This window comes from Protopterus annectens, chromosome 6.part1 (genome assembly GCF_019279795.1).
Source record: "Protopterus annectens isolate FY-2018-M chromosome 6.part1, PAN1.0, whole genome shotgun sequence".
NCBI classification, from domain to species: Eukaryota; Metazoa; Chordata; order Ceratodontiformes; family Protopteridae; genus Protopterus; species Protopterus annectens.
The window spans coordinates 545,182,789-545,196,665 of NC_056738.1; the positions used below are offsets into that span (position 1 = coordinate 545,182,789).

The following is a 13,877-nucleotide window of genomic DNA, read 5'->3' on the forward strand; positions in this document are numbered from 1 at the left end:
TGAAGTGGCTAAGGTTACTTAGAAATCTTTTTAATTTTGTGGCTGGAAGAAGGAAGACGTAAGGAACAAATAGAATGTTACATGGCAAAGCAGGGAGAGATGCCTGAAACCCAGAGAAGCCTGGCAGCAGTACTCAGTAAAAAAGTTAAGTATGAAAAGTTGTTTTTTCTTTCCCACCAAAAAACAGTGAAATATACTTTAAATATTTACCACTGCCTCCAAAAGTAATAAAACATAATTTTTACCAGGAAAAGAGTTTCAACTTAGATTTAACAAATTCCTTCCTCAAAAAAAGTAACGCTTCTGTTAAAATGATTAAGAATCATGTGACAGTCTATAAAATACTTTTTCCTAACTTAAAAATAATAAGTTCACAGAAAAAGTTCATTTTCTGTCATAAAAATAAAATGAGGAAGTTTTTTTTTTCCTCAAGGGGAACTTATCACTTCAGAATCAGAAAACAGATAGCCGACCGTCTATGCTCAAATGTCCACAAAATGGAGGGCTCTTCAGCAGCAAGATAGCTCTGAAGGGCTTGGTACCCAAAGCACTCTTTTTCTTCAGCTCTATTCTAGCTTGTTACTGGTTTGGATGTGTGGAATGAGCCCTTAAACTTTGGAAGCTGGTTAGCTGTTATGTCCTTAGCAAGATATAACCCATATAGCTAAGGCTACTGCAGCAGTGTTTAAATGATGAGCATCTAACCAAATTATTATTTAAAATGCAAAGATCTTAGGTGAAGGAAGACACTCTCCATGCAAGAACCTATGATACCAATCCTCTAACTTAATATAATGAATACCAAGGTTACTGCACTTTGAGGGGAAATGAGCATTTCCCCTCACTGCAGCTGTCTTGGAGTAGGGGAAGAGGCACCCTTACATATTCTCATACTCATACTCCCCCACACACACATCCTTAGTCTCTTGCACACATACAAATGTCCTTTATCATACATGCTTATACAAAACACACACACACACACACACACACACACACACACACACACACACACACACACACACGCAGCAATACAAGCAGATACACTTGAACAAACACATGTATACTCATGCTAATACCCACACACATACACACATGCACATGCACACACACACACACACACACACACACACACACACACACACACACATAGAAGCACACAATGCACATATGGAGAAGTACAAGCAGAAACATTCGTACAAGCAGATGTTGACTTGCATAGACACACACACACACACACACACACACACACACACACACACACACACACACACCCACAATCATACATCTACACACAGGAACATAAGGAATATGCACACTCTCACACACACATATCTACAAACACAACATGTATACACACACACACACACACACACACACACACACACACACACACACACACACACACACACACACACACACACACACACACAATCATACATCTACACAGAGGAACATAAGGAACATGCACACTCTCACACACACATATCTACAAACACAACGCGCGTGCGCACACACACACACACACACACACACACACACACACACACACACAGTGTGTGATATATGGCCAGTGGTGGCTGGTGACCTCAAAGCAAGGAAAGGCTGCAGAAAGCAATTGGTATGGATTAAAGTGATAATAAGGTGGGGTCAGTTCTGAGCATGGTTGCAGTTTTACATATAACAGATCATATGCTATCCTGCATGCCAAATAGTATTCCAACTTTAATCTTCCTCTTCAGAAAACACTGCATTGCAAGTACGAGAAAGAGAGTTCATTCCAGTCCCTTCCCAGCACCGCAGTACTCTGATGGAAGCATTTTATGTCATTGGAAATGTCCCTCATTTTATCCTTCTTGGTTTTAGAAGGGAGATATAAGATACCTACTGTAATTCTCTTGCGACCCCAATATCCTCTCAGAAAAAAAGCTATCTCCTTTCTTATCTGTTTTGATGCCTTGCATTTCTATTTATATGCTTCTAGGTATCAAAACGAGCAGCCCTCTCTTGCATCCATCACATGTTTGCTCATAGTAACCTTGCATTTCAATTCTTAAAAATTAAATTTTCCATCTCTTCCTTTGTTAAGTACTTTTCTTGTAGCATAAAGATGCCTGGCCACCCCCTCTTTAAGTACTATATTGTCCAAATTCATCTGCCTGTAAGTTTTAAAGTACAGTGTAAATTTATTTCATTTCATCCTAGTAGCCATGGAAAAATCTTGCTTTGCAAAAAGCCTCTGTGAGCCAAATGAGTGGTCTTTCTCTTTTTATCATAATACAGAAAGGGGGTTTTCCTTTAGGGAACTGTTCTGTACTTTAACTACTATGGGTCAAGGGTATCTGAGGGAATCCATTCTTTCAGTTGCTCTAGTCATCTGTACTCTCTACTTTGCAAAACTTTCAGGGTAAGACATTGCAGCCTGAAATGTCCTTCTTTTGGCTGGCACTATTTCAACATAATGGTCTGCCATAGGGCATATAGCTACGTTTTCTGTAGCTGATTCTGCATCACAGCCCTTTTACTATTTTGTGTTCAATAACTCTCTGGCAGGGTTCAAAATTTACAGCTATAGATTCCTTAGTTAGTAACCTGACATCCTTTTACAGTGCAATAGGTGTGTGATAATATGTATTTCTAAATGATTTTTGGAAATGTGCAAGTTCTTCCACTTTCTGTAAACTTAACAAAATGTTAGTACTTTGGGGTTTTCTAACACTATCCATTGCCTTTGTAGGACTCATATTCTTATGAGTGTATCTGGGGGTTGTCTCCTTCTTTTCCAGGTTGGGGGGCATCTGTGGGGGAGGTTTATTCATTTGCTCTTTCTTCTCCCTGCATTGAACAGGTGGTATATATAAAGGAATACTTTGTTCCCACTGCCTCCACAAGTCCTTAAAGTGGGAAAAATCTTCACTATTACTCTTTTATGTCTTAAATTGAGAAATACAGCAACAGGATGAACCATTCTCCCAAACACAGTATGTATGTTGAGAAATGAGATACTGTTTCCTACTTCTCTATATACAGACAACTTCTTTCTTAGTGAAGGTTTTCTTTTTATGAACACAGTGTGATTTCATACATGTGACCATGCTGCCCATATTTAGTAATCCCTGCAGTTGCCTGGCATCAATACATACATCAAATTTAATTCATTTGGCTACAGCACTGTAGTAAAAGGCAGAGTCTACTGCCACTACAGACAATTCATTACATTTAATATGTATAACATCATTAGTGCAAGGCTTTAACCTGTCTGTAGTTTTCAGAGTTACAACAGTGCTGCAATTACTATGGCAAAATCTAACAATCCAACCCATTTTTCTGCATTTAAACCATGTTGTGTTTGCAGTTCATACCTTCTGCTTGCAACCAAAATTTGATACATGCTTTACCATGGTTTAGTTCCTTCAGCTTTGAGAACTGCTTCATTGCTTAGCAAACTTTTTATTGCTACAGCAACATTTTCAGAGTGCTTAGGGTTACTTCAAAACACCCACTTTCACAAAGTGGTAAGCAAATAAAAAACTCTTTTTAAATACAGCAACAGTTAGAATTTTGATCATTTAACTTTTAGAATGCTCACAGGATCTAACCACACCTTAACTATATTTTCATCTCACATTCATGATACTTTACTATATTCATAGGAGAAAATGCTCAGCTATGAAACTTCACAGCTTGTGTTTCAGAAGTTAACACCAGCTTTGACTTTGTCATAGACCTTATAGCCATTCTCTCTTTCCTATCTATAAAAGCTTTCACGGGCTACCCAGCAAGCTGGGAAAACAAACTGTTGCCTAGTCATTTCTGTCCCACTCCTCCTGGAGGGCATAACTACTCTAATGTCACTAGGAATGCCTTAAGTTCATCCTCTATGGTCAGTTTCTTTAGTAGAAGAACCATTTTTAGTATTGTGTTTGCTTTAGAATTAGAAACTATGCTTTCAGATGCAGTGGTTGTGGTATGTAACAATTCAGCTGTAAAAGGAAAATCCAGACAAGCTAGAGTTTTCATTGTGTGATACCTTAAACTTCCTATAGAGGAGGCCCATGGGATATATTCACATCCAGATCAAGTGAGGTCATTGTTCCCCTGTACTCTTCACTTATCAGACCAATGATCGAGTACAATGCCCCATTCGGGATGTATCTCACCCGACACCTGCAGCAATTGGAGAGACCCCAAAAGTTCCTCACCAAAAGGATAAAGGGACTCCAAAATCTGTCATATGCTGCCAGACTGAAGAAACTCCAGCTCTATTCAGTCGCATACCGCCTGCTCAGAGGTGACCTGTGCCTGACATACAAGGCCATGTCCAACCCCGGAATTAATGGACATGCTCCACCTCAAAAAATCCAAATCTACCAGATCCACTAGAGCAAGCGACTTAAACCTTAGCACGGATATAAATAGGACATGCTGGAGGGATAGATTTGTCACCCAGAGACTCCCTATGCTGTGGAATAAAATCCCAGTCTATGTGAGGCAGAGCACCTCGCTGGCTCTGTTCAAGAGAAATCTTGACCGGTGGATGGGTGATCGTAGGTTTACAATCATCTCTGTGTCACTGCTGGACAGAGGCACAACAAACTAATGGGCACAGTATTTTTTAACATAAGGGGTGGCGTAAGCCACAAAACTTTGGGCTAGGCTTATAAATGCCTTAGGGCAGATAGCCTAGTATAAACCTATGAACCTATGAACCTATATGTAAATGACCCGTTCAGGACCTCAAGCATTTCAGCTACATGGCTTCTAAATGACCATGACTTTTTTTTTTTTTACTTTTGAAGTCTTTATGGTTATATTCAAGCCAATAAGGCCAAACACCACTAGCTGTGGACAATGCATGTTTCGGCCTTTTTATTAAATTTAACAGCACAGCATAAGTGGATAGTTTGGCTGTACTTCAAAAATACAGGGTCTTTAAACCCAGTTGATGCCCATAAGATTAAAAAGGCATAGTATAGATGTTTTCCAGCACAGTTAACTCAAATCTTGACAGTAGTTTTTGCACCAAACATACTTTATGAAAGAAGCTAAAAGCCAAAAAGACTACTCTCTAAAATAAGGACTAACAGTCACTCTTGGGTGAAACTCCCATAATTCCCTTCTGCTTCAGAGCTCTATATCCAGAGTATACAGGTACTCTCAGGCAGGACCTCTTCTCAAACTCCAGACTTCTCAGAATCTATAACTGGACAACTTCTCAGAATCTATTTTATTAGACCCTTTCTTTTATACATCACAAATTAAGTGTGAGGGGGTGTAGGTCAGTGGTAAAGAGCATGTTTACCTTGAAGAGTGTCATTTTGCTACTGGTCATTGTGATCATGTGATTTTTTTTCAGCTTTTCTCTATTATTACAAATGACTTGTGTTTATGCAGTGCTGCTCACCATGCAGTTACATTGAACCATGCATTGTATAGGCACATGTATCATGAGTCATATCTGTTTCTATACCATCTAACCTCTCCATATCATTACTGGTTACTGGTTAGTGTGCTTAGCAATATCTGGAATACACGCAGCTACCTGGAGTTGCAGAACAAGCCACACAGGTCCTCATAATAGTGTCTGACAACCCAAATATGCTTACTTTTCCTAAATTAGTTTATATTTGCTCCACATTTCCCTTAGCACTTAGTAGTTCCTCTGCATAGTGCATATTCAATAGTTACTTAGCACAATTATCTGTCTCTGCTACAGAAAAGTCCAATAATTATCTCATTTAACTGAATATAATATTGTGTTTAATTCAACAAATTCTCCATACCTCTGAACTAAAATGGAAGGTCAGCCTAAATGCACTTGGTATCCTTAAACAGTGAAACAACTGCCCGATGCTCACAGATGATGAACATTTACTTAGTGCAAAACATTACGTTTGTGACAGATGCAAGTATTTATCTAATGTGGAGGTCTCACTCTTACAAAAAACACAGACTGAGAGCAGCATTCACTTCTACAACACTATATACCAACCAACACTAAAATGTATTACACTGAGGATAATAAAGTAGTCCTTGCCAAAACCTCCTAGAGCCATGAAGACTAGGTCTCAGAAAAAATCTAATACCACATCACCTTCTGTCATGCTTCCAACAAATTATCACCAGAATTAAAATCATCTCAGATCTGGTACACAGGACCATGCTAGAAATAAACAAAAAAACAGTGATTGGTGACTATATACTCAGACACACTAAATTTGTTCTGATTAGGCTGGACAAAGAAAGGATGAGAGTGAGTTGTTTTTCAGGTGCCAGGATCTCTGATATCTCAAATGCCCGTAAGGCCTTTTCACCTGGCAAATGTGATTATATAAAGGTGGTGTTACACATGGGAGTAAATGACATGGTACACAAAACCCAGATGGATATGCAGAGACATTTCAGTACTCTCCTTGCAGTCACAAATGCAGACAAGACTCAGGTCCTGTGGGGAATCCGTCCTTATGGACTAGATAATAAATAAATAAATTAATTAATTAATTAATTAATTAATTAATTAATTAATTACTGGCTTCAATAATTAGCTAAATAGCTCCTGTCATTCCAGGAAGATACAGTATGTGTCAGCTTGGGACAAAATGTTCACAGTTCTGTATGCTTTCCAAGGATGGTTTGCACCATTTGTTCTAAGGCTTCTGCATACTGGCTAAAGCCTTTGTTGCCATATAGTGCTTTTTTTAGACAGAGTCTAGCTGATGGACATCCTGACATAACTAATATATAAAATCCAAAACAGCATCAAATTAAGGCAGCTTGGCTCAATGTCAGTGATCTTAACAGCAAAATGCTTGACACTGAGGCCCTTCTGCATTTGGAGCACATCCACATCTGTGTAATCACTGAAACTTGGTATCACTGTTCAGAAAGCACTCCCTCCATACCTGGGTTGTATACCTATCATGCTTTCAGACCTCATGGTAACTGTGCTGGCATCTCCAAATTTGTTAGAAACCATATCACCTCTGGACTGTTTCCCAGGGACCCACAAAAAGAGTTAATCGAGCTTTAAATCCCAGTAAACAAAATTAACTATCAGTTTATGGCCTGTTAAAGGACACCCTCTATATTTCCTGATAATCATGTAATGACCCTAGATGTAATCAATGAACTCACTGCAAACAAAAATTCCATTATCTTGGGAGACTTTAACAACCCATCAATGAACTGGAGCACCTATGCCTCAAATGTAGGGTTTTCCCAAAAGTTCTTAGATTTCATAAACAAAAGCTCCAAGGACCAACCTGTTAATAAACCAAATAAAGGACATAATATTCTTTACCTCGTCCACAGTAATATAGCTACTTCATGTGCTATATTCCCTTGGTATCTTCTTCCCCATTGAGGTCAGCTCATATACTAGTGACTTTCACCATCACAACATCTAAACCTGAAGACACCAATATCTCAGAACTCAAGGATTTCACATGTACTACTATCATCAAAGTCTATGACAAAGTTTCAACATTCATGTATTCCACCAAATCCCCAGACATCCTGGTAGATGGTCTCTGAGAAGAAGTAAGAATGTGAATAACTAGAGAAGAAAGCTTGGAATGACTAGCTGTCACTGGAATTGGAGAGACCAAGAGGTTAGTTTGAAGGCCTGAATGTCCAGGTGAGGCATTCCGAATGGGTAACAGAGATTTGGAACAGGGTCCAGCACCCATGTAGCATATACCAAGTGAGGCTATTGGAAGGGAAACCACACTTGTCATGGCCAGAAAGGAGCAAGGAAGATGACTGTGATCTTCTTCTCCGATGCTTTCTGTGGGCATTTGGGGATTAGATGAGTAGGAGGAAGATATACAAGAGTTCAAGAGCACTAAATGTTGGTCAGGGCATCTCTTGGTGACCCTCCCCCCATTGTGGGATTAGGGCAAATAACTTGTTGCATTTTGTGTTGTGAGGGGAAGTGAAGAAATCCCAGTATGGGCAGCCCCAATGACAGAAAATCTGCTACACCACCATTGGATTAAGGGCCCACTCAGGAGGAAGGAGGATAGACCTGCTCAACCTGTCTGTAGAACACTGGATTTTCCCAGTATATGCATTGCTATCAGAAAGCAATCATAGGATACTGCTCACTGCCACACTCTCATCACTTCTCAACATAACAGGTAGGACCATGTTCCCCATTTATTGATGTACCAGACTACTGACATGTTTTCCATCTGGATAGAAATCACTCCCAGATGTACAACATCCTGAAAAGTCTGCAACACTAGGAGGACAGCTTGCATCTCCATTGAGCTGATTTGAAGACTGGCCTCTGAGGGGGTCCATGTTCCTTGGACCATCTTTCCCACGTAGTGCCCCCATCCCAACTGGGAAGGAACTGTAATCACCATGGCCTTGGAAGAAAGCGGGATAAAGGATTGACCTTCTGATATCTTGGGTGACCAATATCTCCATGTTATGTGCGTCCTGCAGATGTCTGTCAAACAAATCAGGAAGCTCATGTATTAACATCTGATGGACCACTGTACCAAAAGCGTCCACTGGAGAATCCTCATATGGCAGCTTGCTAGGGGGACCACAGTAATGGAGGCATCCATACATTGTAGAAGCTGAATAATTAATCTCATAGTGGTCTTTTGCAGGAAAGGACATATGGCACTTAATTCTTTAAGGTTGTCAACCTGTTCTCTAGAAAATTTGCAATCTGACCAGTTGTGTCCAAATGCACCTAAATAAACTCTATTGACTGAATGGAAGAAGTTTGGATTTGTCAATATTCATGGTAATGCCCTGATAAAAGCACAGATGGAGCCAGGAGTCCCTGGAGCAGAGGAGAAAATCCCGGGTAGGGTCAGTAATAAGACACTCATCTAGGTAGGGGAACACTTGGAACTCCTGCAGTCTGAGATGAGCTTCAACCAGTACCATGCACTTGGTGAACACCTGCAGGCCTGTGGTGAGACCAAAGGGAAGGGCCATGAGCTGAAGATAACTGGCTCCCAGCCAGAAGCAGAAAACCCTTCTGAATTGCCTGAAGGTCTATCGAGTAAATCCAATCATTCTTCTACAAGAAGGGGAGGATAGACTGAACTGTGACCATCAAAAACTTCATCTCTTTGACATATATTTGTGATGCCTGAGGTTTAAATTTGGCCTAAGTTCCCTGTTCTTTTTTGGCACCAAAAAGAATCCTGAGTAAGTTCTGGACCCATGTTAGTCTGGAGGGATTTCCTGGATGGCTTGTTTGTCCAGCAGCTTTTTTTTTATTTCTACAGCAGCTGCTCCTTTTTAGAGGGTGGAACATTAGGGAGTTTATTTGAGGATGGAGGGAGGCAAACAAAGGGAACTGAATAGCTTCTGCAGAGAATCTTCTGCAGCCAAGTGTCTTTGGTGATGGATGTCCAGACTTCAGGGTGCAAAGATAAGCACCCCCCAACTGTCTCCTGAAAAGGGCAATTGGGCAAGCATTCTAGAGTGCTGATAAAGTTTCTTGGAGAAGAGGCCTGGAAGACTTGGTTTTGTGGTCCTCCTCTACAACAGGGGCAAAAACCACCATTAGAGTTCCTCCCTCTGTCACGGGGAGGATCCTATCTCCAGGAATGTCTGAAGAAAACCCTTGGGACTTCCAGAACCACAGTTTCTTACCAGTCTTCTGGTTCCTGGATCAGGACCTCTGGGATGTAGAAGACAGTATGCTAATAGCAGATAGGGTTTTTCCATCTTCTCACTCCAAGAAATGATGTCCTTGAGTTCTAGTCCAAAATAGTGTCAATCCTTCGAAAAGGGGTGATTACAAAGGATGTCTTGAAGTGCTCTACACAGTCACACAAGTGGATCCAAGAATGTCTCCTTATAGTAATGCCTGTATCTACATCTCTCAAAGCACCTTCCATAGCACTAGAAATCAAGTGCATGGAAGCATCGGAAAGGGAATGCAACATGGCCATCTGCAAGTCTACTGTTTTCTTTTCCTCTGCAGAGATGGACCCTGAGAGAGAGATTTGGAAACTCCTTTGTCAAATCTCTCAGAAATCTTGACATGTGTGGCAGATAATGCAGCACCTCAGGGTGAAGGACACTGAAGCATTAAACCCACTTCCCAAACCTGTTCAAAGCCCTAGACTCCCTGTTAGGGGGATGGATAGAGAAGCTCTCCTCAACCAGCTCCTTTTTCATGACCGGCACCACCACTATGATAGAATCAACCTCTGGACTCTTGCAACAGTGAGGATGATCTTTGGGGGAAGCAAGAAATTTGTCTGGTTTGCATAATATCATTCCAGCCACATCTGGTTCATTCTATACCCACTTTGAAATTACATAGGCCATGTCATCCAAGTGAGGGATCACCCAAGACATAGATGGGCTGAACCTGAAAGCCTCAGGGAACACTGACTCCTCTTTGGAAGGGGCTTCAGATGACCATCCACCTTTCTGCCTCAAAAGATCAAGGATCTCCCTCAATGAGACATCTTCAAGGAGTGATCTGGGGGATATTTCTTCTTCGTCAAAATCAGTGTCTTCAGTGAGAGACTCCTAAGGGGACTCCATGTGTCTCCTCTTGAATGTCTGCTTCTAAGGAGCCTCTGTGATGGGGTGGTCCTGTGAGGACTCATAAGATAGATGAGAACCTTGGGAATGGGATACTTTGAGGCCCAAAAGAACCAGCTGTCCTGATGGGAGAGGAAAAGCTGAAGCAGGAACTGAGGGCTTTCAGTGAGGGATGGGCCAAGCCAATCACATAAAGGAAGCCAGCTCAGTAGGAAGGGGAAGCTCTCTATCTACAGTCTTGAACACTGAAGCTGAGAGGAAACTTAAAACTTCTCTGGAAGGAGCCGAGGCATCCAACCCAGGTTGATCTAAATGAACCCAGGTCAGCTAGGGTCTGAAGCCGAAGACAGAGCCAAGCTATCTAGTGCCAAAACTCAGAAGGGAAGAGATATCTCTGACACCATTTGAGTTGATCCCTTATCCCTAGATCTGGTGCCGATGCTTCAACTCCAAGATCCTTCTGGACCTGAGATACTCAGAACCAGTCAAGTCAGAGAAGTCACTGGAGTAAAGGATGATCAAGTCTTTGTATCCACTGAGGGCAACCCCTGGATGAAACTTGGATACAGAGACCCCTGAACCCAGAGGATGGATTGGGGCAGGAGTAACGTCCAGAGGGGGAGAAGGACCAAAACTCACTGATCTGACAGGGGTTGGAGCATAGAGACTCTCCACCTGAATTTTGGTCCTGAGGAACTTCCTCATCATCCTATCAACGTCCGCTTCTGTGAGTCTTTTGGAAGACCAATATGACCTAATGTATGAAGAAGTGAATGAAGGCCTGGAGGAGCAGTGGTTCACCCTTTCTTGTAGGAAGTGAAAATGAAGTTTTGAAGATACAGGCTTCATAGAGAACCTTAGTTCTGTATGAGAAGGAGCAAAGATGTATTAACTATAGGATCCGAAAGGGATATCAAATCTGATAACCTAGGTGTCTTGAAAGCCAGAGCCAAAAATGCAACAGAAGAGAAACAGCAGTCAGGGGAGCACTTCTTAGACTCCTTGACTTTTTCCCTGGACTTTTCTCTGCCCTTTTGCGCATATGTTTGTTGGAAAACTTTCTGGCAGACAGGGAAGCTGCAGAAGTCAATGAAGAAGAGGAGGGTGGAGGCAGGAACGAGTCTCTCTCAGGGGCTGGAAGAAGGCCCTACAGGACTAACTTATTACAGCAGTATACAGATGGAGCAGTCTTCTTCGAGATGCCCCACACCCAGATAATACACGCACTTCAAATGGGTGTCTCAGTTTTGAATTTGTGGCTATAGGCCATACATTCTTTGAAGACAAAGGGTTTCTCTGCCAACACCCAAAGAAAGTTTTGGGAAAAACACACCCAAAGAGAAAGAGTTACTAAAACAATTGCCCCTATAAAATCATCATCATCATCATCTTCTTTCGGCTGTTCCCGTTAGGGGTCGATACAGCGGATCATCTGTTTCCATTTCTTCCTGTCCTCTGCATCATGCTCTTTCACACCAACCGCCTGCATGTCCTCTCTCACCACATCCATAAACCTCATCTTAGGCCTTCCTCTTTTCCTCTTACCTGTCAGCTCCATCCTTAGCATCCTTTTCCCAATATACCCAGCATCCCTCCTCAGCACATGTCCAAACCAATGCAATCTCGCCTCTCTTGCTTTGTCTCCAAACTGTCCAACCTGAGCTGACCCTCTAATATACTGATACCTAATCCTGTCCATCCTAGTCACACCCAGTGCAAATCTTAACATCTTTAACTCTGCCACATCCAGCTCTGACTCCTGCCTTTTTGACAATGCTACCGTCTACAACCCATATAACATAGCTGGTCTCACTACCCTCTTGTAGACCTTCCCTTTCACTCTTATTGGTACCCGTCTGTCACAAATCACTCCTGACACTCTTCTCCACCCATTCCACCCTGCCTGTACTCTCTTCTTCACCTCTCTTCCACACTCACCATTACTGAACTGTTGATCCCAAGTACTTAACCTCATCCACCTTTACCAACTCTACTCCCTGCATCCTCACCATTCCTCTACCCTCCCTCTCATGTACACACATATATTCTGTTTTAGCCCTGCTGACCTTCATTCCTCTCCTCTCTAAAGCATATCTCCACCTCTCCAGGGTCTCCTCAACCTGGTCCCTACTCTCACTACATATCACAATGTCATCTGCAAACATCATAGTCCACGGGGCCTCCTGTCTAATCTCATCTGTCAACCTGTCCATCACCACTGCAAATAAGAAAGGGTCAGAGCTGATCCTTGATGTAATCCCACCTCCACCTTAAACGTATCGGTCACTCCCACTGCAGTCCTCACCAGTGTCACACTACCCTTGTACATATCCTGTACCACTCTTACATACTACTCTGCCACTCCCGACTTCCTCATACAATACCACAACTCCTCTCTAGGCACCCTGTCATATGCTTTCTCTAAGTCCACAAAGACACAGTGCAACTCCTTCTGACCTTCTCTGTATTTCTCCAACAACACTCTCAGAGCAAATATTGCATCTGTAGTGCTCTTTCCTGGCAAGACACCATACTGCTGATCACTAATCATCACCTCCCTTCTTAACCTAGCTTCCACTACTCTTTCCCATAACTTCAAGCTGTGACTGATCAATTTTATCCCTCTGTAGTTACTGTAGCTCTGCACATCACCCTTATTCTTAAAGATAGGTACCAAAACACTTTTTCTCCACTCCTCAGGCATCCTCTGACTTTCCAAAATTTCATTAAACAATCTGGTTAAAAATTCCACTGCCATTTCTCCTAAGCACCTCCATGCTTCCACTGGTATGTCATCTGGGCCAACAGCCTTTCCATTCTTCATCCTCTTCATAGCTGTCCTTACTTCCTCCTTGCTAATCTGCTTCACTTCCTGATTCACTATTCCCACATCATCCAACCTTCTCTCTCTCTCATTCTCTTCATTCATCAGCCCTTCAAAGTACTCTTTCCATCTACTCAACACACTCTCCTCACTTGTGAGTATGTTTCCCTCACTGTCCTTTATCACCCTTACCTGCTGCACATATTTCCCAGCTCTGTCCCTCTGTCTAGCCAATTGGTACAGGTCCTTTTCTCCCTCTTTAGTGTCCAGTCTCTCATACAACTCTCTATATGCCTTATCCTTAGCCTTCACAACCTCTCTCTTTGCCATGCGCCTCATCTCCTTATACTCATGTCTACTTTCTTCATCTCTTTGACAATCCCACTTCTTCTTCGCCAGCCTCTTCCTCTGTATACTCTCCTGTATTTCCTCATTCCACCACCATGTCTCCTTGTCCTCCTTCCTCCGTCCAGATGTCACACCAAGCACCTTCCTAGCAGTCTTCCTTACTAGCTCTGCTGTA

The 13,877-nt window shown here is 42.0% G+C and overlaps 1 protein-coding gene across 1 annotated transcript in view; it reads left to right on the forward strand.

Moving 5' to 3' along the window:
• LOC122805671 (probable G-protein coupled receptor 75) overlaps positions 1-13,877 on the forward strand; it is a 366,377-nt gene that overhangs the window by 114,625 nt on the left and 237,875 nt on the right. The gene's annotated exons all lie outside the window — the stretch shown is intronic.